Source organism: Mus pahari, chromosome 6 (assembly GCF_900095145.1).
Source record: "Mus pahari chromosome 6, PAHARI_EIJ_v1.1, whole genome shotgun sequence".
NCBI lineage: Eukaryota > Metazoa > Chordata > Mammalia > Rodentia > Muridae > Mus > Mus pahari.
This window is the reverse complement of record NC_034595.1, coordinates 55,010,433-55,016,432: the sequence shown is the minus strand read 5'-3', so window position 1 is coordinate 55,016,432 and position 6,000 is coordinate 55,010,433. Positions and strand designations below refer to the sequence as shown.

The window sequence follows — 6,000 nt, the reverse complement described above, 5'->3', positions numbered from 1 at the left end:
TGTGGATACTTCATTCCTCCCTAGAATAGGGAACAAAATACCCATGAAAGGAGTTACAGAGACAAAGTTTGGAGCTAAGATGAAAGGATAGACTATCCAGAGACTATCCCACCTGGGGGATCCATCCCATCATCAGCCACCAAACCCAGACACTATTGCCCATGCCAGTAAGATTTTGCTAAGGGACCCTGATATAGCAGCCTCTTTGAGGCTATGCCAGTGCCTGGCAAACACAGAAGTGGATGCTCACAGTCAGCTATTGGATGGAACACAGGGCCCCCCAATATAGGAGCTAGAGAAAGCACCCAAGGAGCTGAAGGGGTCTGCAACCCTATAGGTGGAACAATATGAACTATCCAGTACCCCCAGAGCTTGTGACTCTAGCTGCATATGTAGCAGAAGATGGCCTATTTGGTCAACTGGGAAGAGAGGCCCCTTGGTCTTGCAAACTTTATAAGCCCCAGTACAGGGGAATGCCAGGGTTTAGAAGTAGGAGTGGGTGGGTAGGGAAGCAGGGGCGGTTGGAGGGTATAGGGAACTTTCGGGATAACATTTGAAATGTAAATAAAGAAAATATCTAATAAAAAAATCTTATTGGTCAATATCTCAGCCATACCAGCAAAGGAGGGTGTTCACATTAACATGATAAACAGTCAACAGATCTGCTGTGACAATTGAAGACTTTCAAAGGTAACCAGCTTAAAGTAACACCAAGGAATTGTAACAGTGGCTCCAGCAGTTATTCATCATGCATCTGGGTTTCCCTGGGTCCCTACAAGGGCAGCAAACAGGAGTGACAGCAGTCCATTATGGAAGCCGTTGACCATCTCTGAGTACATGCTGGTGTACACAACTTCAGTTAGTGACAGGCCTTTTTGTTTGGGACCCATTGCTGCTGTGAGGAGGTGGCCTTCTGTAGGATGTCAGGGACCCATTGCTGCTGTGAGGAGGTGGCCTTCTGTAGAATGTCAGTTTTGATTCTTTCTCACCTAGCACAAGGTTGCTCGTCTTCTGAGGTCTAGCTCAAATATCACCTTCTCTCTCAGCACACTTCTAAGTATTGCTCTCCTAGACTTGGTCCCATCTGTTGTAGTCAATTGCTTACCTTGCTGAGCTCTGAGTGGATGAATTGTATCCAGAGCTTTTTCTCTTTTACCTTACAGCCACTACAAGTGCCTGGGGGGAACAGTGTAAGGCTTAGAGACCAGTGCACTGGTCTCTCCTTTATTGCATCCCCATGCTGGCTACTAAGCCTGGATTTCCTTCCTTTCAAATGATCCCCAATGCTCTCCTTTCCTCTCCATCCCTACAGACTTCACTCAACTGCCGTCTCTTCCCAGGAGCAAGCAACCTTTGAAACATGTCCTCTACCACCTTTGGGGGTACCTGACGACCTGACTTCATAACAGTGCCCCTTCTCACCCATGATTCATCTCTCCTTCAAAGGCATAGGCTCTCAGCAGCTGGAGAAGTAGTGCTGTCCAGGCTTGCCCCTGGATGTGGATACCCAGGGATCCAGCCTCCTTCAAAGCCATGCTTCATACAGACCCAAAGAAGTCCTCAGTGCAAGTTCTGTTTCTGCTATGTCTGGTTGACTGCCCACCATTCCTAACTGATGAAACCAATACAGCACTGCCAAACCCCTTAGCCTTGACCCAGGAAGGAGCACAGACTATTGAGTTGCCTCAATGTTTAAAAGCTTTAAAATCAGATAATAAGGACACCACATGCGTGTGACATATCCATCCTTCACTGCTATTTTGGGATATATTGATCTTCTGTGAAATCATGGGAGATAGATATTCCTCTTCTCACTTTATAAGTGACCCAACGGAGGCTGGGGGGGGGGATAGGATGACACATGGGCTGGGGGGACATCCACTTAGTGGCAAAGTTTAAAATTAGCCCTTGGTTTTCTGAGTGCAGGCAGGGCCCACCACAGCAAAGCCTCTCTTCTGTCTGTGCTTACTGATGTTCAACCCTGAGGTCATTACATAGATATATTTTTCAACTTCTGTCTATAGCTTCAAAGCTTCTGAGAGATTTATTAGATAAGCAATCTAGAAAAGATGGCTGTTTCTAGAGTGACCGCCTCACTGTCTTCCTTAGAAAACCTTAATTTGTCTTTCCAAATCCAGCTTACTTCAGAAACTAGCTCTGAGGATGAAAAGGCAACAATAAAAGATGAAATTCAGGCCAGTTTTGGGTCCTCACCTCTTCTGCCTACTGCGGCAAGTTATCAGCTTTCCTCACGTCTGGCAGCCGCAGGGCTGTAAGCTCATCTGAGTACCCCGGACAGCCTACACGGGGAGAGTTCTCTGGCTACAGCGGCATTTCTCATTTAACTCTTCTCATTAGAGGAGGCTGGGGCACAAGTCAGCTGAACATGTCAATAAGCCATGAAGGATGCACAAAAATTGACAGCCAAGGAATCCCAGCCCCCTCCTTCTTGGCTGTAGAAACTAGAAGCAAAAGGTTCTCAGCCTCTCCCTGGGTCACTTAAATGACCAGTGGCATTTGAGTCCCTTGGAGTAATTAATTTTTTTCTGTCTTGAGCAGCTCCTCATATTTTTAATGATTTTTAAAGCAAGTTTCCCATGCTATGGCCTCCCAGTTCCTTCTCCAGTCCCTTGTCCCCTAAGGTCCCATAGCAAATAGCTTCTGCTTGTGTTTGCCTTGCAAACTCACATAAACTGGAAATGATGAATATATCATCTAGGCTTTTTAAAGGACCATTGTTTAATTTTCTATGCTTGTCTGGCTGGGGAAAAGATGAATATTACCTTGTGGAGAATAAGACTTCTATTCCAGCTAAGGGGGGTGGTTGGGGTGGTAATCTATGGCAGAAAAGCTACACTCAGCTCATGCTAATAGGCAGAGCAGCTAATTAAAAGTGTTGGATGGAACATCCATCCACCAGTCCGTGATTCATTCAGCACTATCCCCAGTAAACAAGAAATAGATATTAGAATGGATGCTTCTAATTTGTCAAAGGAATGGGCGTTTTCGATTGTACCTTCCTGGCTCCTGCATGAGGTACATAATTCAGCGTTGCCATCATTTAAAAGTTTCGGAACTCAAAATAATAGTGCTTGTCTCTTCAGCTCATAAATCCCCAAGTCTGTTACTTAGGTAGAAACATTCATCTTACCTATGGTTTAACTTTATTGTCTACAATTGAGAATGCTTTCTTCCCTTGGTAAATGCATTGAAAATGGTTGGCATGTGAGAAAAGACAGCATACATTGTTGTTTGTGAGGCCAGCCTGAGAGAATCTGTCACAAAAACTCATACATCCAGATGGGGAAGCCCAAGGCTCCTGATGGTATTTGCTATGTACTCAAAGATAACAAAAAGAAGAATTAATATTCTTCCCAGTAAAAACAAGTTGGACCAGAGGAAAGTCACATGATGTGACAACTTCCAAAGACTCCTTCAGCTCTCTAACCTGTTTTAAACACACACACACACACACACACACACACACACACACACACACACACACACACACACACACAGTGCTGTCACTTCACAAGAAACCGAGACACATTTATGAGAAACCTTCTCAAAGAGAAAGACTTCCTTCCACTGGAAGGACCCACCCAGACTTAAATATTTACCTTTGCCTTGTGTAAAAGTCCTTCAATCATGAAGACTAAGAGCCTTGGTTCACCACCATGTTTTACTGAATGCTGAAAAACAAATAAACACGATAATAAAATTGCTAAGCATGAATTATTTAATGATATCTCTCCCCCCACCCTAATACCTACCAGCCTCCTTTCACACACAGGCCCAGAGAATTCCAACAACAATAAAGTAAAAATGATACCATCACTGTCGCCAAACCCAGCCCACAAACAATCATTGTTAAGTGTTGGGCATAGGCAGATATAGCATGCATGCTAAGGGACAGCCAGGATTTCTATGTGTCTTTCTGCAACTCATGATCACAACTTTTAATCTGTAATTCACCTGGGTTATTCACCTTCTGGATATTTTCTTAAGGGAAGCAGCTTTAAGTACAGGCACATGTTTATATACAGAAATGTTTAGCACTGTAATTTGTAAGAAAGAGTCAATGGAACCATGATGTCATGAATGCTGGTATTTCTTCACGGGGTGGTATTATGCATCTTTAAAAGTAAGATTAAAAAATTGAAGAATACAGGAAATATGCTTGGTGTGGCTTAACAAAATTTGTTGATGGAGTTTGAGCTCATCTGTTGAGAAGTATAGAATACAACAGTGCATAATTTTAGAGTTTCCATTTCTTTGTATTTTCCAATGTTTCTACAAAGATCTTGTATTTTTATCTAGACAGAAATAAACAGTTTTCATCTCTAGCATCACAATTTTCACGCCTCTTTCCCCATACCTCCTTATTTTGCTGGGGATTCCCTGCTCCACAGTTCCCTGGAGATGAACATTCTGAAGGTGTCACCTGACCCTGCGTTATCCATGTTCCTCCCTGCCTCCCTGTAGTCATGGGCTTCCCTGATGAAGTTGTCATTCTCCATTGACCTTTGCTTCCCATGAACCTAAACCAGTGACTGAGCTGTCACTCAATCAACCTTTGGTGCCTAAAGAAAAGACTGAGTGAGCGATTGAATATACAACTCATCAATGGAAAACTGTTCAGTCAAAATAATTGTGATAACCAAGAAAACTTCCACAGGAATCATGGGCAGAGGACACCAAGCAGAAAACAGCAGGCTTTCACAGACAGCGGTGAGAATGAAGGAAGGGAAGTCTGTAGTTAAAAGTAACAAAGCCCCAAAGTAATGGACTACATACGCTAGTGATCTTTTGACATATTCCAAGACAGAGAATCTCTTTAAGGCAAGATTATGTACTTATTTACTCCTTTAAAACAATTCTGTCCCCTTACATACTAGTGGTTAAAATTACATAAACAAGGTAGGTCTTTTTTATTAGTTCTCATCAGCTATGGTTGGTTGACTCCCTGCCCAAAGGGATAGCTTATAATGGTGTTTTATAGAAATTCAATTGAATCTATTCATAAAACTACTGAAATATACACAGGGTTTTAATTTGTGTTTATATTTCTCTGGAGGAAGACCCAGTAATTCGGGTAAGCTTGGGCTTTTATTATTTATTTGTTTGTTTTTCTTGTTTATTTTGCATCTTGACCACAGTTTCCCCTCCCTCTATCCTCCCAGTCCCTCCCCCAGACTTCCCTTCCCATACATTTTCCCTCTATTTCTCTTCAGAAAAGAGGAGGCCTCCGATGGACAGCCACCGGCCATGGCATATCAAGTTGCAGTAAGCACCCCCTCTTCTCTTAAGGCTGGACTAGACAACCCAGTCGGAGGAAGAGGATCCCAGAGCAGGCAATAGAGTCAGAGACAGGTCCTGTGCCCACTCTTAGGAGTTGATCAGGTCTTTATAATGCTTAATTTTCTTATAAATAAAATGAATTTATATTTCACAAGTTTACTGTAAAAACAGCTAATATGACAAAAACAGACTTCAGAATTATTTCTTTTTTAAACCAATACCTGGTACTGCTGAACGCATGCCCAGTTTTAGCTTTAGGAAGTGCCATGACACATGCAAGGCATCCCAAGTCTGAGGTCATTTCACACTTTTAATATTTAGCTCTCCTTTTTCAAGTTTATAGTTTTCATTTTGGACAATTTCTGTGATACTGACAGAATTGTATTTTATTTCACTTCTGATTTTAGTGAAATCTTGTTTTAGTGAAGTTTAACTCAAGGTTTATATGTGTGGCTGATTTATTTATTTATTTATTTATTGAAGATTCAGCTGTCTGTAGGCTGATTTTCTTTTCTATTTTTATCTCTGTCTAGGATTTATCGTCTGCTTTAAGGATGAGCAGACCGACCGTCAACCTGACATACCTCAGTAGCATGCATGCCAAGATTCAAACCCAGAATGTCTAGTTCTGAAGACTGGTGAAGAAAGCCATCCCAGCAAACTATGGGCTACAGTCTTAGCATGCCACGCTCTCTGTAT

The 6,000-nt window shown here is 42.4% G+C and overlaps 1 protein-coding gene across 3 annotated transcripts in view; it reads right to left on the bottom strand.

Annotated features, from left to right (window-relative positions):
- Dab1 (DAB adaptor protein 1) overlaps positions 1 to 6,000 on the bottom strand; it is a 1,123,238-nt gene that overhangs the window by 587,963 nt on the left and 529,275 nt on the right. For all 3 annotated transcript variants that reach the window (XM_029539573.1, XM_029539575.1, XM_029539576.1), the window contains exon 3: positions 3,621 to 3,692. The gene's annotated coding sequence lies outside the window, so the exon portion shown is untranslated. The remainder of the gene's footprint in view (positions 1 to 3,620; positions 3,693 to 6,000) is intronic.